Here is a 25,042-nt window from a genome sequence, read left to right on the forward strand (position 1 = left end):
GTCATTCACTCATAATATACAATTTCAGCTCCAGGATATAGGATTGAGTTGCAATAGTTTAAGGTTTGGACAATGAGTCCAACTTTGGACAAAAGTGGTGAAGTACAAACAGTGGTTTGGACAATGAGTTTCACAACAGCTGTTGCACAGCCCTAAAAATCTGAGTATTTCACTCTCTCGAAAGACACCAAATAAAACATACAGGAACAGCTTTCCAAATTTTTCCACTAAGGTAACCAACTGCCTCATCCAGCAAGCCAAAAATTCGATCACAATTATAGACAGTCAAAAGATCGTACAATTTTATTCTTTGAAAATGAAAGAGCAAGTTTCAGTACTGTAGGAACTCACCAGGGAGTTTACTAAGAAGTTGACTATTATTAGGAAGGTGGTGAACTACATATTTAAGCAGGTTGATTAGCCAGTAATGTTGTTACTAGATTTTATTTTTAAAACAATATATATGAAAAACAAAAAGATTGGGACCATCAATACCGTGAAGTTGAAGGTAAATCTAAACTGATACATGGAAAATAGGTTACTCGTCACTCTATTAGTGAGGCTTTAAGCTTGAAAGTTGCAACTTCCATTGAAGAATAATATAGACAGAAGACATGATTCCTTGAGGTAACTTTGGGATTTAATTCAGCAAGAACACATAGCAAAGCGTTAATTGAGACTCTAGCACCTAATAGTGTCTCAATTCCAGGAATTTTTTTTCTTCTTGTAAGTTATTTCCAATAGATAAGATAACCAACACTATTAAATCTCCCAAGGCACCAGTGGTTCCTAATACATGCATAAGCAGTCCATACACAACAAAAATAAAAAAGACATGAGCTCACTGTCAACAATGAAACAAATTTCCATTTTCCATAAAATACCGGCTTCAATCTCATCCCTTGAGTACAAATACTGTAGGCTAAAATCCAAATTACACCCTATAAGTTTGTGTCAATTGTCATTCTCATCCCTAAAGTTCATTTTTTTTTGGTAATTTCAGTCCTAAATGTTCACATTTGTTGTTAGCAAGGTCCTTCCCATCCAAAACCATTAAAAATCTGCCATTGGCAATAAAAAAAAAACTATTTTTATATACAAAAACAAATTCTAAAAGTTCATATACATTTTTTTATATATTTAAGTAAAGTCTAAAATTTATGTTTAAAAAATCGCTTAAATACCAATTAATAGCACAATTCCAACCCCAAAAGGTATTGATCCACAATACATTCAAAAGGAGTTAAAAGAAACAAATAAATATGTATATACTAAATAGTAAATACTTGCCTAAGAATGCAGCAACAAGACACTGAAATTTTCTTATCTCCACATCTTGTTTTGCTCCCTACAAAACAGGAAATCAAAAAAACAAAAAATGACATAATTTGCTCTAGTGACTTCTTGAAACAGAGCGAACCTGCTTGCACGTGAACTTGTGTGCATTCAAATCGTTGGATATGAAAAGCAAGAGCATCAACAGCAGAAAATCTAGACATATTTCAGCTTTAGGGAAAGAAAAAAAAAAAAAAAAAAAAAAAAAAAAAAAAAAAAAAAAAAAAAAAAAAACTCCATCAAAGCAACCAGGCAGCAGAGAAATGGAAATAGTATACCAATTCAGAACGAACACAAATACGAAAGAGATAATGCAATGGCAGATTTTCTTGTGAAACAAATAACTGCATTGTAACAAATAAGATGCTTCTCACTTTAAAGAGATAATGCAAGAAATTTAACAGACCATTCAAATCACAAAAAATGCAAAAACCACACCTTTTCAAAAAATGGGTATCCTTTAGGCTGCACCCTCCCCGCGTTTACTTCTTTTCTGGTTACGCCTAGTGTACTGTTTGGTTGTAGGGTGAGCGTTCCTGTCAGTTGGAGCTGCAACCTGCTCTAATGACTCATTTGGAGCTCTAACCTGCTCATAAAACCAGTTGTAGGCTTATACAAATAAACAAATTCATGCACATAGAACCACGAAAAATAGATGAAATTAAAATAACAATAAAGCACTAGGAATACCAGGTGGGAACCTGTGTCGCATCTCTTTGGTTGGATGGTGCGAGTTGATTTCCGTTTAGGTGGGGCATGATCATTTGCATTGTGTGGCTGCTCAGCTTGATCACGTTGCCCCTGCTCAGCGTGTGGTTGCGTCGCTTGTGCAACATGTATCAAGGGAGAGGAGGAGCTAGGAGGCAATTGTGTATGACTCGAGCTGGTAGACATTAGCTCAACTTGGGGTGTTTAAGGGCTAGGGGTGGGTATAACTGTTTGGGGGGAGCTATAGGACGGGGCTGTGGGCGAGTTGTGGTCAACGGTGGTGGTGTGTAGGGAGGACTCGAATCCAACATGGGTAAACCACAAGGGAGTTTCGGTGTTAATGGGAGGGATGGGTGGCATGGGGGGCCCGGTTGTGTCATGAGGGGTGGACAAGGGTGGATGAGGGGTCTCAATGGCAAGATGAGGAGTGGGGGCAAGTCTACAACGTGTATGCATTGGAGGAGCTGAGCTCGTACTGGGCCCAACATCTAGCGTTTCAATGTGGTTTGCTGCTTCATCACTGGCTGGCACATCTATGCGATCAACTTCATCCAAATCCTCAAGGGCTTTCTTAATGAACTTGTATTGTTCAGAGTCTTCATTAAACTAGTTAAGGACAGCCAGTTGGTTGGCAATCTGTCATTAAATCACGGGCATTATTACATAGGACACAGACATGACATCAAACTAAACTTGCAAAACAAACTAAATTTGTACACATTACCAAAATTTCTATTTTAGTGCTATCACGGTTGATATACAGTTGACTGATCCTACGATACCACACCATGTATGGATGATGACGTGACATCACCTCCTCTATCCTCTCTCCATGACAGACGTACTCAGAACGATTATTCCATTTCTGAATATGGACTGCATGTTCCACCCTCCAATTTTTGTCTACCTTGCCCCTCGCATCTATTTTATGCAAATCGCGATTAGTATCAGCATCTTCAGGTTGTTCCTGCTTTAGCCCAAACTGTCGAAGGACACGATTAGGTAGGTGGAACTCTACAAGCCAAAAACATATAAGTGGAACTTTCGACCTCCACACGTTACTTTCCTGGATGTGAAAATTAGGAGGAAGGCGGCTCAATTCATCCGCATATGGCTCCCACTTAACCTATAGTAGCCCCCAATAAAAGCAACCACATTAATCAATTATCTCATAATTTGCATAAGTAGTACATTAGTGGGTAATGAAATACTTTTTTATGATTTTGATTATAATGGGTGTAATTTCAAAGACATAAATTGATATAAGCGTTATATAAAAACAAATATTATACCTGGTCAGGCCGTGTCACGGCAAGTTGATTGCGATATGCGGAAAGCACATGTGTGGGAGTGTTCTTTGTACACTTAGCCCCTGCCCACCTACAAGCACATAACATAGCATGGTCATTAGTCGTTTACATAAAACTCGAACGATAAACACAATAATTATGCAATATATACTTCATGGCAAAAGGAATTGGCGGTGGTGGTGGACCATAAACACCCTTTGGTGGGGGCACCTTCTGTGGGGACATATGTGGGAATCTAGCATATATTCACAATTGGACCAAAATCAATGCTCCACCAATTTGCTTTGCTGTCTTTTCCCTTGCCTTGCACAATTGTCTGTACAACCATGGTAGGGCTGCACTACCCCAACTATACTTAGGTGGATCATTAAGGTTCTCCATGAACTCCAACCATATGAGGTGGACCCTATCTCTGGACTTGTCAGCAAATACCATATCCCCTAGTAGGGCTAGTATATAACAACGAGCATATTGATGAACCTGCAACTCATTTGCATCCGGAGGCAATGGTTGTGCAATTTGGTCAACGAGTGCTTTTATTTGAATACTTTGACCATCTAGCACGGTTTTATTTTCATCTCGAATTTGAATTCCAAGCATTTCATCACACACAAATTTCCAAGTTCTTTTACTTAACCCAACCATTGCCTCACCCTCAATGGGCATCCCTATTATAATTTCCACATCTTGCAGTGTGATCATCATCTCACCATATGGAAGGTGGAAAGAATGGGTCTCTGGGCGCCATCACTCTACAAATGCAGTGATCAATGCATGATCAAGCTTTATGGATGGGACCATGTGTAGACGCTCTAAACCAAGCAACCTCACTATGGCAATCACATGCTCATATACCATAGGATCTCGACGTGTCAACTCTTCATGGCGACATCGACAATTTAGTGTGCCAGGAGGATCCTGCAAATATTATAACAATCGAGAAATATCTTATACTTTGATCAAGTACGTAATATGCCATTAAAGAACAATTCAACATCCAAAAGCAATAGTATAATCTATAAGTTTATTTTCGAATCAATTTTAGGTTTCTTTTATCACTTCACAGAAAAGTTAATAAATCACCAAATACTATTATGCGGAAATTTTTACCTGGCCTCCATGGTTCCAAAGTAACTCAGATCGATGCTTCACTTGTTCCGTCAAAACGCTACGATCAATGGGCCTAGGATCTATCGTCATGCTGCAAAAAGTTATGCCATATCAATTAGAAATAAAAGAGGAAAAAGAAAAGACAAAAGTTCTATGCATAAATGTGCCAAGTATGAGAGGAAAAAGAAAAGACACAGGATTTATTTTAAGAGTTCCCACTCCCACAATTTAAGAGTTCCCACTCCCACAATTTATATTTTTTTGATAAGTAATAGTCCCTAATCCCACAATAAAAAAATTCAAAGCTCTTCTCAAACATCAGTTATTATTAATGCCAGCCTGTTGTTACAATTAACAGCAACATACACAAAATAACCATTGTTGTTCCATCAAGGATGCCTTACAATTCAAACAAAATGTTCATAACAAGGCCCACTCAAGGACCAAAAAACTGTTCATCAGTGACAGAGTGACCTTGACATTGAGACATTCTGTACTATTGATGCCGCGTTATGTTGGACCCTTCCCATCATGATACCTTTGTGAAGTTGATTGCAGCTGATTGCATTTTTTTTTTTTTAATCACTATTCTCATCCTTGTGAGCCTCTACCCTATAGCAGAAGCATGTTCAAAATGCATTTTTAAGAGGCAATCTAGCTTCTTCTTCACAAGGAACTCATAAACAGAATCGAAAAAAACCATTTTAATAGAAAAGCTTCCTTGCCTAAAACTTTGCAATGTCAAATTCCTAAAATTACAATAAATTACACTTTACAAGAACTGAATCACCTACCCTATTATTTATGTAACCTAGCATAAACCCAACATTAAAATACGATTAGTAAACAAACCCAGTTATTAATTACAAGCAGAACAACGAAATTGAGCTTCAAAATTAGACTTACCTTGCAAGCACAGCCAAGGTCAGGAACGTGAGGAACACCGGTGACTAAGAGAGACCGAAGCGAGAGAGAGGGACAACGCGACTGAGAGAGAGGGGGACGGCGTGACTGAGAGAAGAAATAGGGACGGTGAGAGAGAGAGGGACGGCGTGACTGCTGGGAAGAATCAAAGTGTGGAGGAGGTATAGTGCCCTAGAAATCGAGTTTAGCAATCTCGGTTTCTATTTTTAAAAAATAACTGAAATCGTGTTTGCCACTGTCGAGTTCCATATTGGGCTGGAACTCGAGTTTAGCAAACTCGAGTTCCAAAATCAGTCCAACTAACTAATTAGTTTGACGCGCATACTATTCACCAAAAAAATTTCTAAATTTAGTCTAAATAGCAAATTTTGCCGTTCAAAAGTTATTGTCAAAATGGTGACCAAAGATCACTTTTCAACACATTTTCTAAGCAATTACGTCTCTTGAATAACTTACGTCTCTTGGATTTCAGGATTACTGATCTCGCAATATAGGAAGAATATTTCCAAGCCAAATTCGTGAGTGAATCGTTAGACTTCCATTTTTATGACCCTCTTTCAGCACATAATTTGATTCCGTATTTCTGGTAACTCTGTGGGACTGATTCAAATGACAATAACTCTCTTGATTTCCATTGAAAAAATACAATTTTTTTTTTTCAAATTCAAGCTCTGAAAGTATAGTATTGAAAACATTTTGTCCGCGTCTAAAAATTCCTTACCATTCAAAAGTTATTGTAGAAACGACGAGCGAAAGTCACATTTCAACACATTTTCTATGCGATTACGTCTCGCAAATAACTAGCCACTAACGTTTTATTTACCCAAAATTTGATTTCAAGATTATTCATCTCAAGATATAGGAAAAATATTTCCAAGCCAAATTTGTGTGCGAATCATTAAACTTCCATTTTTACGCCTCTCCATCGGCACATAATTGGAATCAGTATTTCTAGTAACTCGGTTTGACTGATTCAAATGACAATAACTCTCTTGATTTCCATCGAAAAAATAGAAAACTTGTGTTCAAATTCAAGCTCCAAAGGTGTACATTTGAAAACATTCGGGCCACGTCTAAAAATTCCTTACCGTTCGAAATTTAATGTCGAAACGGTGAAAGAAGGTCACTTTTCAACACATTTTCTATGCGATTATGTCTCGTGAATAACTAGCCACTAACGTTTTTTTTAGCAAAAATTCAATTTCAGGATTATTGATCTTGCGATACAGGAAAAATATTTCCAAGCCAAATTCGTGTGTGAATCCTTAAACTTCCAGCTTACTCCCCTCCATCAGCAAATAATTGGAATCCGTATTTCGGGTAACTCGGTGGGACTGATTCAAATGACAATTACTCTCTTGATTTCCATCGAAAAAATACAAAATTTGTGTTCAAACGCAAGCTCCGATTGTTTACTTTCAAAAACATTCAAGCCGCGTTTAAAAATTCTTACCGTTCAAAAGTTATTGTCGAAATGGTAAAAGAATGTCACATTTCGACACATATTTAAGCGATTACGGCTCGTGAATAACTTGCCACTAACCTTTTTTTATCCAAAATTTGTTTTCAAGATAATTGATCTCACGATTCAAGAAAAATATTCCCAAGCCAAATTTGTAAGCGAATTGTTAAACTTCCATTTTTACGCCCCTCCATTGACAATAACACTCTTGATTTCTGGCAACTCAGTGCAACTGATTCAAATGACAATAACACTCTTGATTTCCATTAAAAAAAAAAATACAAAATTTTTGCTCAAATTCAAGCTCCAAATGTGTACTTTCAAAAATATTCAAGCTGCGTCTAAAAATTCCTTACCGTTCAAAAGTTATTGTCGAAACAGTGACCGAAGGTCACATTTCAACACATTTTCAAAGCAATTACGACTCGTGAATAACTAGCCACTAACGTTTTATTTACCCAAAATTTGATTTCAAGATTATTGATCTCACGATATAGGAAAAATATTTCCAAGCCAAATTCGTGTGCGAATCGTTAGACTTTCATTTTTACGCCCTTCCATCGGCAAATAATTGGAATCCGAATTTCTGGTAATGCATTGGGACATATTCAAACAACAATAACTCTCTCGATTTCCATCAAAAAAATAAAAAATTTGTCTTCAAATTGAAGCTTCGAATGAGTAAACTCTAAAACATTCAGGCCATGTCTAAAAATTCCTTACCGTTCAAAAGTTATTGTTGAAACGGTGACCGTAGGTCGCTTTTCAACACATTTTCTAATCGATTACGGCTCGTGAATAATTCGCCACTAACGTTGATTTTACCCAAAAGTTGATTTCAAGGTTATTAATTTCGCGATAGAGGAAAAATATTTCCAAGCAAAATTCGTGTGCGAATCGTTAAAATTCCATTTTTACGCCCCTCCATCGGCGCATAATTGGAATCCGTATTTCGGGTAATTCGGTGCGACTGACTCAAATGACAATAACTCTCTTGATTTCCATCGAAAAAATACAAATTTGATTTCAAATTTAAGCTCTGAATGAGTACTTACTAAAACATTTAGGCTGCGTCTAGAAATTCCTAACCGTTCAAAAGTTATTTTAGAAACGTTGACCGAAGGTCACTTTTCAATACATTTTCTGAGGGATTACGACTCGTGAATAACATGCCACTAACGTTTTTTTTACCCAAAATTTGAATTCAAGATTACTGATCTCGCGATACAAGAAAAATATTTCCATGCCAAATTCGTGAGCGAATAATTAAACTTCCATTTTTTCGCCCCTCCATCGGCAGATAATTGGAATCCGTATTTTGGGTAACTCGATGGAACATATTTAAACGACAATAACTCTCTCGATTTCCCTCGTAAAAATAAAAAAATTGTGTTCAAATTGAAGCTTCGAATTAGTACTTTCTAAAACATTCAGGCCATGTCTAAAAATTCCTTACCGTTCAAAAGTTATTGTCGAAACGGTGACCAAAGGTCACTTTTCAACACATTTTCTAATCGATTACAGCTCGTGAATAACTGGCCACTAACCTTTTTTTTACCCAAAATTTGATTCTAAGCTTATTAATTTCACGATATAGGAAAAATATTTCCAAGCCAAATTTGTGTGCGAATCGTTAAACTTCCATTTTCACACCCTTCCATCGACACATAAATGGAATTCGTATTTCGGGTAACTCGGTGGGACTGACTCAAATGACAATAACTCTCTTGATTTCCATCGAAAAAATACAAAATTTGTGTTCATATTTAAGCTCCGAATGAGTACTTTCTAAAACACTCAGGCCACGTCTAAAAATTCCTTACCTTTAAAACGTTCTTGTCGAAATGTTGACCGAAGGTCACTTTCCTTCACATTTTCTAAGCGACTACAACTTGTGAATATCATGCCACTAACGATTTTTTTATCCAAAATTTGATTTCAAGATTATTGGTCTCGCGAAATAGGAAAAATATTTCCAAGCCAAATTTGAGAGCAAATTGTTAAACTTCCATTTTTACACCCCTCCATCGGTAGATAATTGGAATTTGTAGTTCGGGTAACTCGGTTGGACATATTCAAATGACAATAACTCTCTAGATTTCCATCGAAAAAAATACAAAATTTGTGTTCAAATTTAAGTTCCGAATGAGTACTTTCTAAAACATTCAGGCCACGTCAAAAAATACCATACCGTTCAAAATTTATTGTCGAAACAGTGACCGAAGGTCACCTCTCAACACATTTTCTAAGCGATTACGGCTCGGGAATAACTAGCCGCTAACGTTTTTTTTACCCAAAATTTGATTTCAAGGTTATGTATCTCGCGAAATAGGAAAAATATTTCCAAGCGAAATTCGTGTGCGAATCGTTAGACTTCTAGTTTTACTGCCCTCCTTCGGAAATTAATTGGAATTCGTATTTTGCGTAACTCGATGAGACTGATTCAAATGACAATGACTCCCTCGATTTCCATAAAAAAAAAAAAAAAAAAAAAAAAATTGTGTTCAAATTGAAGCTCCAAATGAGCACTTTCTAAAACATTCAGGATGCGTCTAAAAATTCCTTACCGTTCAAAAGTTATTGTCGAAACGGTTACCGAAGGTTAATTTTCAACACATTTTCTAAGTGATTACGGCTTGAGAATAACTAGACACTAACGTTCTCTTTAGACAAAATTTGATTTCAAAATTATTAATCTAGTGATGTAGGAAAAATATTTCCAGTCCAAATTCGTGTGCGAATCGTTAGACTTCCAGTTTCACTCCCCTCCATCGGAAGTTAATTGGAATCCTTATTTCGTGTAAGCCAAAATTGGATTTCAAGATTATTGATCTCGCGATACAAGAAAAATATTTCCAAGCCAAATTCGTAAGTGAATTGTTAAACTTCCATTTATACGCCCCTCCATCGGCACATAATTGGAATCCGAATTTCGGGCAACTCGGTGGGATTGATTCAAATGACAATAACTCCCATGATTTCCATAAAAAAAATACAAAATTTGTGTTCAAATTGAAGCTCCGACTGTGTACTTTCGAAAACATTCAGGCAGCGTCAAAAATTCCTTACCGTTCAAAAGTTATTGTCGAAATGGTGACCAAAGGTCACTTTTCAACACATTTTCTAAGCAATTTCGTCTCGTGAATAACTAGCCACTAACGTTTTATTTACCCAAAATTTGATTTCATGATTATTGATCTCGCGATATAGGAAAAATATTTCCAAGCCAAATTCGTGTGCGAATCGTTAGACTTCCAATTTTACGCCCCTCCATTCGTGTTTTAAAGAGTAATTATTCGGAGCTTCAATTTGAACACAAATTTTTTATTTTTTCGATGGAAATCAACAGTGTTATTGTCGTTTGAATATGTCCGACCGAGTTACCCGAAATGCGGATTCCCATTATCTGCCGACGAAGGGGAGTAAAAATGGAAGTTTAATGATTCACTTATAAATTTGGCTTTGAAATATTTTTCCTGTATCCTGAGATTAATAATCTTGAAATGAAATTTTTGATAAAAACGTTAATGGCTAGTTATTCACGAGCGTAATCGATTAGAAAGTGAGATGGAAAGTGACCTTCGGTCAATGTTATTCCAATAACTTTTGAACGGTCAGGAATTTTTAGACACGGCCTGAATGTTTTAGAAAGTACTCATTCGGAGCTTCAATTTGAATTTTTTTTAAATATTTTTGGTGGAAATCGAGAGAGTTATTGTCGTTTGAATATGTCGCAACGAGTTACCTGAAATACGGATTCCAGTTTTACTCCTTTCCATCGAAATTAATTGGAATCCGTATTTCGCGTAACTCGGTGGGACTGATTCAAACAACAATAACTCTCTTGAATTCCGTTGAAAAAAAAAAAAAAAATTGTGTTCAAATTGAAGCTCCGAATGAGTACTTTCTAAAACATTAAAGCCACTTCTAAAAATTCCTTACCGTTCAAAAGTTGTTGTTGAAACGTTGACCGAAGGTCACTTTTCAATACATTTTTTGAGCGATTACAGCTTGTGAATAACATGCCACTAACGTTTTTTTCTTACCCAAAATTTGATTTCATGATTATTGATCTCACGATATAGGAAAAATGTTTCCAAGCCAAATTCGTGTGCGAATCATTAGATTTCCATTTTTACGCCCCTCCATCGGCAAATAATTAGAATCTGTATTTCAGGTAACTCGTTGCGACATATTCAAACGACAACAACTCTCTCGATTTCCACCAAAAATATTAAAAAAGAAAATTCAATTTGAAGCTCTGAATGAGTACTTTCTAAAGCATTCAGGCCGTGTCTAAAAATTCCTTACCGATCAAAAGTTATTGTCGAAATGGTAAAAGAAGGTCACATTTCAACAAATTTTCTAAGTGATTACGGTTCGAGAATAACCACCCGCTAACGTTTTTTTTACCCAAAATTTAATTTCAAGATTATGTATCTCACGATATAGGAAAAATATTTCCAAGCCAAATTCGTGTGCGAATCGTTAGACCTCTAGTTTTACTCCCCACGATCGGCAAATAATTGGAATCCGTATTTCGGGTAACTCGGTGGGACTAATTCAAATGACACTTACTCTCTTGATTTCCCCCAAAAAAATACAAGATTTGTGTTCAAATTCAAGCGTCGAATGTGTACTTTCGATAACATTTAGGCCGCATCTAAAAATTCCTTACCGTTCAAAAGTTATTGTCGAAATGGTGAAAGCAATTCACATTTCAACACATTTTCTTCTTGATTACGGCTCATGAATAACTTGCCACTAACGTTTTTTTTACCCAAAATTTGATTTCAAGATTATTAATCTTGGAATATAGGAAAAATATTTACAAGACAAATTCGTGAGCAAATCGTTAAACTTCCATTTTTACGCCCCGCCATCAGCACATAATTGGAATCCGAATTTCAGGTAACTCGGTGGGACTAATTCAAATGACAATAACTCTCTTGATTTCCATTAAAAAAATACAAAATTTGTGTTCAAATTCAAGCTTCGAATGAGTACTTTCAAAAACATTCAGGCCGTGTTTAAAATTCCTTTCCGTTCAAAAGTTATTGTTGAAATGGTGAAAGGTCACATTTCAACACATTTTCTAAGCGATTACGGCTCGTGAATAACTTGCCACTAAAGTATTTTTTATCCAAAATTTGATTTCACGATTATTGATCTCGTGATATAGGAAAAATATTTCCATGCCAAATTTGTGAGTGAATCGTTAAACTTCCATTTTTATGCCCTTTCATCGGCTCATAATTGGAATCAGTATTACGAGTAACTCGGTGGAATTGATTCAAATGATAATAAATCTCTTTATTTCCATCAAAAAAATACAAAATTTGTGTTCAAATTTAAGCTCCAAATGTGTTCTTTTGTAAACATTCAAGCCCCATCTAAAAATTCCTTTCTGTTCAAAAGTTATTGTCAAAATGGTGACCGAAGGTCACCTTTCAACACATTTTCTAAGCGATTACGTCTTGTGAATAACTAGCCATTAACGTTTTTTTTACCCAAAATTTGATTTCAAGATTATTGATCTCGCGATATAGGAAAAATATTTCCAAGCCAAATTCGTGTGTGAATCATTAGACTTCCAGTTTGACTCCCCTTCATCGGCAAATAATTGGAATCCGTATTTCGGGTAACTCGGTGGGACTGATTCAAATGACAATTACTCTCTTGATTTACATCGAAAAAATACTAGATTTGTGTTCAAATTCAAGCTCTGAATTTTTACTTTCGAAAACTTTCAAGCCGTGTCTAAAAATTCCTTACCATTCAAAACTTATTGTCGAAACGGTGACCGAAGGTCACTTTTCAACACATTGTCTAAGCGATTATGGCTCATGAATAACTAGCCACTAATGTTTTTTTTACCCAAAATTTGATTTCAAGATTATTAATCTCGCGATATGAGAGAAATATTTCCAAGCAAAATTAATGTGTGAATCGTTAAACTTCCATTTTTTCGCCCCTTCATCGACACATAATTGGAATCCGTATTTCGGGTAACTCGGTGGGATTGATTCATGTGACAGTAACTCTCTTGATTTCCATCGAAAAATACAAAATTTCTGTTCAAATTCAAGCTCCGAATGTGTACTTTCAAAAATAGTCAGACCGCGTCTAAAAATTCCTTACCATTCAAAAGTTATTATCGAAATGGTGAAAGAAGGTCACATTTCAACACATTTTCTAATCGATTACGACTCGTGAATAAATTGCCACTAACGTATATTTTACCCAAAATTTTATTTCAAGATTATTGATCTCACGATATTGGAAATATATTTCCAAGCCAAATTCGTGTGCGAATCGTTAGACTTCTAGTTTTACTCCCCTCCATCGTTAATTAATTGGAATCTGTATTTCACGTAACTCTGTGGGACAGATTCAAATGACAATTGCTCTCTTGATTTACACCGAAAAGATACAAGATTTGTGTTCAAATTCAAGCTCCGAATGTGTACTTTTGAAAACATTCAGGCCGTGTCAAAAAATTCCATACCATTCAAAAGTTATTGCGGTGAAAGAATGTCACATTTCAACACATTTTCTATGCGATTACGGCTCGTGAATAACTTGCCATTAACATTTTTTTTACCCAAAATTTGATTTCAAGATTATTGATCTCGTGATATAGGGAAAATATTTCCAAGCCAAATTCGTGTGCAAATCGTTAACTTACATTTTTTTGCCCCCCCCCCCCCATTGGCACATAATTGGAATCAGTATTTCGAATAACTCGGTGGAATTGATTCAAATGATAATAAATCTCTTCATTTCCACCAAAAAAATACAAAATTTGTGTTCAAATTGAAGCTCCAAATGTGTTCTTTTGTAAATATTCAGGCCCCATCTAAAAATTCCTTTTCGTTCAAAAGTTATTGTCGAAACGGTGACCGAAGCTCACTTTTCAACACATTTTCAAAGCGATTACGTCTCGTGAATAACTAGCCATAATCGTTTTTTTTACCCAAAATTTGATTTCAAGATAATAGATCTCACGATATTGGAAAAATATTTCCAAGACAAATTCAGGTGCAAATCGTTAGACTTCCATTTTTACACCCCTCCATCGGCACATAATTGGAATCTGTATTTCGGTAATTCGGTGGGACTGATTCAAATGACAATAACTCTTCTGATTTCCATTAAAAAAATACAAAATTTGCGTTCAAATTCAAGCTTCGATGTGTAGATTCAAACACATTTAGGCTGCATTTAAAAATTCCTTACTGTTCAAAAGTTATAGTCGAAACGGTGACCAAAGGTCACTTTTCAACAGATTTTCTAAGCAATTACGGCTTGTGAATAACTACCCACTAACATTTTTTACACAAAATTTGATTTCAAGATTACGTATCTTGCGATATAGGAAAAATATTTCCCAGCCAAATTCGTGTGCGAATCGTTAAACTTCCATTTTTACGCCCCTCCATCGGCACATAATTGGAATCCGTATTTCAGAGAACTCGGGGGGACTGATTCAAATGACAATAACTCCCTTGATTTCCACTGAATAAATACAAGATTTGTGTTCAAATTCAAGCTCCAAATGAGTACTTTTGAAAACATACAGGCTGCTTCTAAAAATTCAATACCGTTCAAAAGTTTTTGTCGAAATGGTGAAAGAAGGTTACACTTCAACACATTTTCTAAATGATTGTGACTCGTGAATAACTAGCCACTAACGTTTTTTTTACCCAAAATTTGATTTCCAGATTATTGATGTCGTGATATTGGTAAAATATTTCCAAGACAAATTTGTGTACGAATCGTAAGACTTCCATTTTTACATCCCTCCATTGGCACATAATTGGAATACAAATTTTGGGTTACTCGGTGGGACTAATTCAAATGACAATAACTCTAGTAATTTCCACCGAAAAAATACAAAATTTGTGTTCAAATTCAAGATCCAAATGTGTTCTTTCGAAAATATTCAGGCCGCGTCTAAAAATACCTTACCGTTCAAAAGTTATTGTCGAAATGGTGACTGAAGGTCACTTTTCAACAAATTTTCTATGTGATTACGGCTTGTGAATAACTAGCCACTATCGTTTTTTTAACCCAAAATTTGATTGCAAGAGTATTGATCTCACGATATAGGAATAATATTTCCAAGCCAAATTCGCGTGCGAATCGTTAGACTTCCAGTTTTACTCCCCTCCATCAGCAAATAATTAGAATCCCTATTTCAGGTAACTTGGTGGGACATATTTGAACGACAATAACTCTCTCGATTTCCAATGAAAAAATACAACATTTGTTTTCAAATTGAAGCTCCGAATGAGTACTTTCTAAAACATTCCGGCCGCGTCTAAAAATTCCTTACCGTTCAAAAGTTATTGTTGAAATGGTGAAAGAATGTCACATTTCAACACACTTTCTAAGTGATTACGGCTCGAGAATAACTTGCCACTAACGTTTTTTTTTATCCAAAATTTGATTTCAAGATTATTGATCTCATGATATAGGAAAAATATTTCCAAGCCAAATTCGTGTGCGAATCGTTAAACTTCCATTTTTACACCTCTTCATCGGCACATAATTGGAATCCGTATTTCTGGTAACTCAATGGGATTGATTCAAATGACAGTAACTCTCTTGATTTCCATCGAAAAACAACAAAATTCATGTACAAATTCAAGCTCTGAATGTGTACTTTCGAAAACAGTCAAGCCACGTCTACAATTTCCTTACCGTTCAAAAGTTATTGTCGAAATGGTGTAAGAAGGTCACATGTCATCACATTTTCTAAGCGATTACAACTCGTGAATAAATTGCCACTAACGTTTTTTTTACCCAAAATTTGATTTCAAGACTATTGATCTCTCGATATAGGAAAAACATTTCCAAGCCAAATTCGTCTGCAAATCGTTAGACTTCCATTTTACACCCCTCCATCGGCACATAATTGGAATCAGTATTTCTGGTAACTCGGTGGAACTGATTCAAATGATAATAAATCTTTTCATTTCCACCAACAAAATACAAAATTTGTGTTCAAATTCATGCTCCAAATGTGTTCTTTTGTAAACATTCAGGACCCATCTAAAAATTCCTTTCCGCTCAAAAGTTATTGTTGAAATGGTGACCGAAGGTCACTTTTCAACACATTTTCTTAGCAATTACGTCTCGTGAACAACTAGCCATTAACGTTATTTTTACCCAAAATTTGATTTCAAGATTATTGATCTCACGATATAGGAAAAATATTTCCAAGCCAAATTCATGTACAAATCGTTAGACTTCCATTTTTACGCCCCTCCATTGCCACTTAATTGGAATGCGTATTTCGGGTAACTCGGTGGAACTGATTCAAATGATAATAACACTTTTGATTTCCATCAAAAAAATAAAAAAAATTTCTTGAAATTCAAGCTACATTGTGTAGATTCGAAAATATTCAGGCAGCGTTTCAAAATTCCATACCGTTCAAAAGTTATAGTCGAAATAGTGACCGAAGGTCACTTTTCAACAGATTTTCTAAGCGACTACGGCTCGTGAATAACTAGTTGCTAACGTTTCTTTTACCCAAAATTTGATTTCAAGATTATGTATCTCGCAATATAGGAAAAATATTTCCCAGCAAAATTCGTGTGCGAATCATTAAACTTCCATTTCTACGCCCCTCCATCGGTACATAATTGGAATCCGTATTTCGGGTAATTCGATGGGACTGACTAAAATGACAATAACTCTCTTGATTTTGCAACGAAAAAATACAAAATGTGTGTTCAAATCTATGCTCCAAATGAGTACTTTCTAAAACATTTAGGCCGCGTCTAAAAATTCCTTACCGTTCAAAAGTTATTGTCGAAACAGTGACCGAAGGTCATTTTTCAACACATTTTCTAAGCGATTACATCTCGTGAATAACTTGCCACTAACGTTTTATTTACCCAAAATTTGATTTCAAGATTATTGATCTCGATATATTGGGATAATATTTCCATGCCAAATTCGTTTGCGAATCGTTAGACTTCCATTTTTACGTCCCTCCATCGGCGCATAATTGGAATCCGTATTTCGGGTATCTCGGTGGGACTAATTCAATTGACAATAACTCTTTTGATTTCCATTGAAAAAATACAAAATTTGTGTTCAAATTTAAACTCCGAATGAGTACTTTCTAAACCACTCAGGCCGCGTCTAAATATTCCTTTCCGTTCAAAAGTTATTGTCGAAACGGTGACTGAAGGTCACTTTTCAACACATTTTCTAAGCGAATACGTCTCGTGAATAACTAGCCACTAACATTTTATTTCCCCGAAATTCGTGTGCGAATCATTAGACTTCCAGTTTTACTCCCCCCCATCGGAAATTAATTGAAATCCGTATTTCGGGTAACTCGGTGGGACTAAGTCAAATGAAAATTACTCTCTTGATTTCCTCCGAAAAAATTCAAGATTTGTGTTCTAATTCAAGCTCCGAATGTGTAATTTCGAAAACATTCAGGCCGCGTCTAAAAATTTCTGACTGTTCAAAAGTTATTTTCGAAATAGTGAAAGAAGGTCACATTTTAACACATTTTCTAAGCGATTACAGTCATGTATAACTTGCCATAACCTTTTTTTTACCGAAAATTAGATTTCAAGATTATTCATATCGCGATATAGGAAAAATATTTCTTAGCCAAATTCGTGAGCAAATCGTTAAACTTCCATTTTTATGCCCCTCCATTGGCTGATAATTGGAATCCGTATTTCTAGTAACTCAGTGGAACATATTGAAACGACAATAACTCTCACGATTTCCATCAAGAAAATACAAAATTTGTGTTCAAATTGTAGCACCGAATGAGTACTTTCTAAAACATTCAAGCTGTGTCTAGAAATGCCTTACCGTTCAAAAGTTATTGTTGAAACGGTGACAATCGGTCACCGTTCAACACATTTTCTAATCGATTACAACTTGTGAATAATGAGCCACTAACGTTTTTTTTACCCAAAATTTGATTTCAGGGTTTTTAATCTCACGATATAGGAAAAATATTTCCAAGCCAAATTCGTGTGCGAATCGTTAAACTTCCATTTTTGCGCCCCTCCATCAGCGCATAATTGGAATCAGTATTTTGGGTAACTTGGTGGGACTGATTTAAATGACAATAACTCTCATGATTTCCATCGAAAAAATACAAAATTTGTGCTCAAATTTAAGCTCCGAATGTGTACTTTCTAACACATTCAGGCCACGTCTAAAAATTCCTTACCATTCAGAAGTTATTGTCGAAACGGGGACCGAAGGTCACTTTTCCACACATTTTCTAAGCGGTTACGTCTCGTGAATAACTAGCCACTAACATTATATTTACCCAAAATTTGATTTCGAGATTATTGATCTCGCGATATAGGAAAAATATTTCCAAGCCAAATTCGTTTGCGACTCATTAGACTTCCATTTTTACGCTCCTCGATCGCCACATAATTAGAATCCGTATTTCGTGTAACTTGGTGGGACTAATTCAAATGACAATAACTCTCTTGATTGCCATTGAAAAAATACAAAATTTGTGTTCAAATTTAAGCTCTGAATGAGTACTATCTAAAACAATCAGGCCACGTCTAAAAATTCCTCACCGTTCCAAAGTTATTGTGGAAACGTTGACCGAAGATTACTTTTCAACACATTTTCTAAGCGATTACGTCTCATGAATAACTAGCCACTAACGTTTTATTTACCCAAAATTTGATTTCAAGATTATTGATCTCGCGATATTGGAAAAATATTTCCAAGCGAAATTTGTGTGCGAATCGTTAAACTTCCATTTTTTGCCCCTCCATCAGAAATTAATTGGAATCTGTATTTCTCGTAACTCGGTGGGACTGATTCAAACGACATTAACTCTCTCGATTTCCATCGAAAAAAAATAAAAAATTTGAGTTGCAATTGATGCTTTGGATGAGTACTTTCAAAAACATTCAGGCCGCGTCTAAAAATTCCTTACCGTTCAAACGTTATTGTCGAAACGGTGACCGAAGGTCACTTTCAAACACATTCTCTAAGCGATTACGTCTCATGAATAACTAGCCACTTACGTTTTATTTACGAAAATTTTGAGTTCAAGATTATTGATCTCACGATATAGGAAAAATATTTTCTAGCCAAATTCGTGAGCAAATCGTTAAACTTCCATTTTTATGTCCCTCCATCGGCAAATGATTGGAATCCGTATTTCGGGTAACTCGGTGGAACATATTCAAATGACAATAACTCACTCTATTTCCATAAAAAGAAAAAAATGCAAAATTTGTGTACAAATTGAAGCACTGAATGAGTACTTTCTAAAACATATAGGCCGTGTCTAAAAATTCCTTACCGTTCAAAAGTTATTGTCGAAACGGTGACCGAAGATCACTTTTCATCACATTTTCTAAGCGATTACGGCTCGTGAATAACTAGCATCTAATGTTTTATTTACCCAAAATTTGATTTCAAGATTATTGATCTCGCGATATTGGAAAAACATTTCCATGCCAAATTCGTTTGCGAATCATTAGACTTCGATTTTTACGCTCCTCCATCGGCGCATATTTGGAATCCGTATTTCGGGTAACTCGGTCGGACTAATTCAAATTACAATAACTCCCTTGATTTCCATTAAAAAAAAAAAAAAAACCAAACCAAGATTTTTGTTCAAATTCAAGCTACGAATGTGTACCTTCGAAAATATTCTGGACGTGTCTAAAAATTCCTGACCATTCAAAAGTTATAGTCGAAATGGTTAATGAAGGTCACATTTCAACACATTTTCTAAGCGATTACGTCTCGTGAATAACTAGCCACTAATGTTTTATATACCCGAAATTTGATTTCAAGATTATTGATCTCGCGATATTGGAAAAATATTTCCAAGCCAAATTCGTTTGCGAATCATTCGACTACCACTTTTACTCCCTTCCATCGGCGCATAATTGGAATTCGTATTTCGGGTAACTCGGTGGGACTGACTCAAATGACAATACCTCTCTTGATTTCCAAAAAAAAAATACAAAATTTGTGTTCAAATTTTAGCTTCGAATGAGTACTTTCTAAAACATTCAGGCCGCGTCAAAAAATTCCTGACCGTTCAATAGTTATTGTCGAAACGGTGACCGAAGGTCACCTTTCAACACATTTTCTAAGCCATTACGTCTCGTGAATAACTAGCCACTAACGTTTTATTTACCCAAAATTTGATTTCAAGATTATTCATCTCGCGTTATAGGAAAAATATTTCCTAGCCAAATTCGTGAGCAAATTATTAAACTTCCATTTTTACGCCCCTCCATCGGCAGATAATTAGAATCCGTATTTCGGGTAACTCGGTGGGACTGATTCAAATGACAATTTCTCTCTTGATTGCCACTGAAAAAATACAAGATTTGTGTTGAAATTCAAGCTCCGAATGTGCACTTTTGAAAACATTCAGGTTGTGTCTAAAAATTCCTGATCGTTAAAAGGTTATTGTCGAAATGGTGAAAGAAGGTCACATTTCAACACATTTTCTTAGCGATTACGGCTCATGTATAACTTGCCACTAACCTTTTTTTTTACCCAAAAATTTGATTTCATGGTTATTGATCTCACGATATAGGAAAAATATTTCCAAGACAAATTCATTAGTAAATCGTTAAACTTCCATTACTACGCCCCTCCATCGGCAAATAATTGGAATCCGTATTTCAGGCAACACGGTGGAACATATTCCACTGACAATAACTGTCTTGATTTCCATCGAAAAAATACAAAATTTGTGTTCAAATTGAAGCACCGAATGAGTACTTTCTAAAACATTCAGGCCGCATCTAAAAATTCTTTACTGTTCAAAAGTTATTGTCGAAATGGTGACCGAAGATCACTTTTCAACACATTTTCTAATCGATTACGGGTCATGAATTACTAACCGCTAACGTTTTTTTAACCAAAATTTGATTTCAAGATTATGTATCTCGCGATATATGAAAAATATTTCCATGCGAAATTCATGTGCAAATCGTTAGACTTCCATTTAAACACCCCTTTATCGACAAATAATTGGAATCCGTATTTCGGGTAACTCGGTGGGACAAATTCAAATGACAATTACTCCCTTGATATCCACCGAAAAAATACAGGATTTGTGTTCAAATTCAAGTTCTGAATGAGAACTTTCTAAAACATACAGGCCGCGTCAAAAAATTCCTTACCGTTCAAAAGTTATGGTCGAAACAGTGACCAAAGGTCACCTTTCGAAACATTTTCTAAGCAATTACGTCTCGTGAATAACTATCCACTAACGTTTTTTTTACCTGAAATTTAATTTCAAGGTTATTAATCTCGCGATATAGGAAAAATATTTCCAATCCAAATTCATGTGCAAATCATTAAACTTCCATTTTTATGCCCCTTCATCGGCACATTATTGGAATCCGAATAATGTGTAACGCGGTGGGATTGATTCAAATGATAATAACTCTCTTGGTTGCCATAAAAAAAAATACAAAATTTGTTTTCAAATTCAAGCTCCGAATGTGTACTTTCGAAAACATTTAGGCGGCGTCTAAAAATTCTTTACCGTTCAAAAGTTATTATCGAAACAGTGACCGAAGGTCACTTTTCAACACATTTTCTAAGCGATTATGTCTTGTGAATAACTAGACACTAACGTTTTATTTACCCAAAATTTGATTTCAAGATTACTGATCTCGCGATATTGGAAAAATATTTCCAAGCCAAATTCGTGTGGGAATCATTAGACTTCCATTTTTGCATCCCTCAATTGGCACATAATTGGAATCCGTATTTCAGGTAACTTGTTGGGACATATTCAAATGACAACAACTCCCTCGATTTCCTTCGAAAAAAATAAAAAATTTGTTTTCAAATTGAAGTTCCGAACAAGTACTTTCCAATACATCCATGCCGCGTCAAAAAATTCCTTAGCACTCAAAAGTTATTGTCGAAACGGTGACCGAAGGTCACTTTTCAACACATTTTCTAAGTGATTATGGCTCTTGAATAACTAGCCGCGAACGTTTTTTTTAACCAAAATTTGATTACAAGATTATGTATCTCACGATATAGGAAAAATATTTCCAAGCCAAATTTGTGTGCGAATCATTAGACTTCTAGTTTTACTCCCCTCCATCGGCATATAATTGAAATCCGAATTTCGGGTAACTCGGTAGGACTAATTCAAATGACAATAACTCTCTTGATTTCCATCAAAAAAATACAAAATATTTTTTCAAATTCAAGCTCCGAATGTTTTATTTCAAAAACATTCAGGCTGTGTCTAAAAATTCCTTACCGTTCAGAAGTTATTGTCGAAACGGTGACCAATGGTCACTTTTCACCATATTTTCTAAGCGATTACGTCTCGTGAATAACTAGACACTAATGTTTTTTTTTCCCAAAATTTGATTTCAAGATTATTAATCTCACGATATTGGAAAAATATTTCGTAGCCAAAATTGTGAGGGAATCGTTAAACATCCATTTTTACGCCACTCCATCGGCAGATAATTGGAATTCGTATTTCGGGTAACTCGAAGGAACATATTCAAACAACAAGAACTCTCTCGATTTCCATCAAAAAAATGCAAAATTTATGATCAAATTGTAGCTCCGAATGAGTACTTTCTAAAACATTCAGGCCGCATCTAGAAATTCCTTACCGTTCAAAAGTTATTGTTGAAACGGTGACCGAAGGTCTCTTTTCAACACATTTTCTAATTGATTATGGCTCGTGAATAACTAGCCACTAACGTTTTTTTTACCAAAAATTTGATTTCAAGATTATGTATCTCACGATATAGGAAAAATATTTCCAGGCCAAATTCATGTGCAAATCGTTAGACTTCTAGTTTTACTCCCCTCCATCGGCAAATAATTGGAATCCGTATTTCGGGTAACTCGGTGGGAATGATTCAAATGACAATTACTCTCTTGATTTCCAGCAAAAAAATACAAGAATTTTGTTCAAATTCAAGCTCCGAATGTGTTGTTTCGAAAACATTCATGCCGCGTCTAAAAATTCTTTACCGTTCAAAAGTTATAGTCGAAACGGTGACTGAAGGTCACCATTCAACATATTTTCTAAGCGATTACATCTTGTCATTAAATTGCCACTAACGATTTAATTACCCAAAATTTGATTTCAAGATTATTGATTTCGCGATATTGGAAAAATATTTCCAAGCCAAATTCGTGTGCGAATCGTTAGACTTCCATTTTTACACCCCTCCATCGGCACATAGTTGGAATCTGTATTTCAGGTAACTCGTTGGGACATATTCAAACGACAATGACTCCCTCGATTTCCTTCGAGAAAATTATAAAATCTGTGTTCAAGTTGAATTTCCGAATGAGTACTTTCCAACACATCTAGGCCGCGTCAAAAAATTCCTTGCCGTTCAGAAGTTATTATCGAAACGATGACCGAAGGACTGTTTTCAACACATTTTCTAAGCGATTACGGCTCTTGAATAACTATCCGCTAACTTTTTTTTTACCCAAAATTTGATTTCAAGAATATGTATCTCGCAAATAGGAAAAATACTTACAAGCCAAATTCATGTCTGAATCGTTAGACTTCTAGTTTTAACACATTTTGTCAAAAGTTATTACGGCTTTTGAATAAGTTGCCACTAACATTTTTTTTACCCAAAGTTTTATTTCCAGATTATTGATCTTGTGATATAGGAAAATTACATCAAAGCCAAATTCGTGAGCGAATCGTTACACTTCCATTTTTACGCCCCTCCATCGGCACATAATTGGAATCCGAATTTCGGCTAACTTGGTGGGACTAATTCAAATGACAATAACTCTCTTGATTTCCATAAAAAAATAAAATAAAATTTGTGTTCAAATTCAAGCTCCGAATGTGTTCTTTCGAAAACATTCAAGCCGCGTCTAAAAATTCTTTACCGTTCAAAAGTTATTGTCGAAACGGTGACCGAAGGTCACCTTTCAACACATTTTCAAAGTGATTACGTCTCGTGAATAACTAGCCTCTAACGATTTAATTACCCAAAATTTGATTTGAAGATTATTGATCTCACGATACTGGAAAAATATTTCAAACCAAATTTGTGTGCGAATTGTTAGATTTCCATTTTTACAACCCTAAATCGGGACATAATTGGAATCCGAATTTCAGGTAACTCGTTGGGACATATTCAGACGACAATAAATCTCTCAATTTTCATCGATAAAATAAAAATATTGCTTTCAAATTGAAGGTCCGAATTAGTACTTTCGAAAACATTTAGGCCGCGTCTAAAAATTCCTTACCGTTCAAAAGTTATTGTCAAAACGGTGACCGAAGGTCACTTTTCAAAACATTTTATGATCGATTACGGCTCGTGAATAACTAACCACTAGCGTTTTATTTACCCAAAATTTGATTTCAAGATTATTGATCTCACGATATTGGAAAAATATTTCCAAGCCAAATTCGTGTGTGAATCGTTAGACTTCCATTTTTACACCCCTCCATCATCACATAATTGGAATCCGTATTTCAGGTAACTTGTTGGGACATATTCAATCGACAATAACTCCTTTGATTTCCTTCGACAAAATAAAAAATTTGTGTTCAAATTCAAGCTCCGAATGTTTTCTTACAAAAACATTCAGGTTGCATCTAAAAATTACTTACCTTTCAAAAGTTATTGTCGAAACGATGACCGATAGTCACTTTTCAACATATTTTCCAAGTGATTACGTCTCGTGAATAACTAGCCACTACCATTTTATTTACCCAAAATTTGATTTCTAGATTATTGATCTCGCGATATAGGAAAAATATTTCCAAGCCAGATTTGTGTGCGAATCGTTAGACTTCCATTTTTACACCCCTCCATCGGCACATAATTGGAATCCGCATTTCAAGTATCTGGTTGGGACATATTCAAATGACAATATATCCCTCGAGTTCCTTCGAAAAAAATACAAAATTTGTGTTCAAGTTGAAGTTCCGAATGAGTGCTTTCCAAAACATCCAGGCCGCGTCAAAAAATTCCTTACCGTTCAAAAGATATTGTTGAAATGGTGACAGTAGGTCACTTTTCAACACATTTTCTAAGCGATTACGGCTCGTGAATAACAAGCCGCCAACCTTTTTCTTACCCAAAATTTGATTTCAAGATTATGTATCTCGTGAAATAGGAAAAATATTTACAAGCCAAATTCATGTGCGAATCGTTAGACTTCTAAGTAT

Source organism: Quercus lobata, chromosome 2, assembly GCF_001633185.2.
Source record: "Quercus lobata isolate SW786 chromosome 2, ValleyOak3.0 Primary Assembly, whole genome shotgun sequence".
Taxonomy (NCBI): domain Eukaryota; kingdom Viridiplantae; phylum Streptophyta; class Magnoliopsida; order Fagales; family Fagaceae; genus Quercus; species Quercus lobata.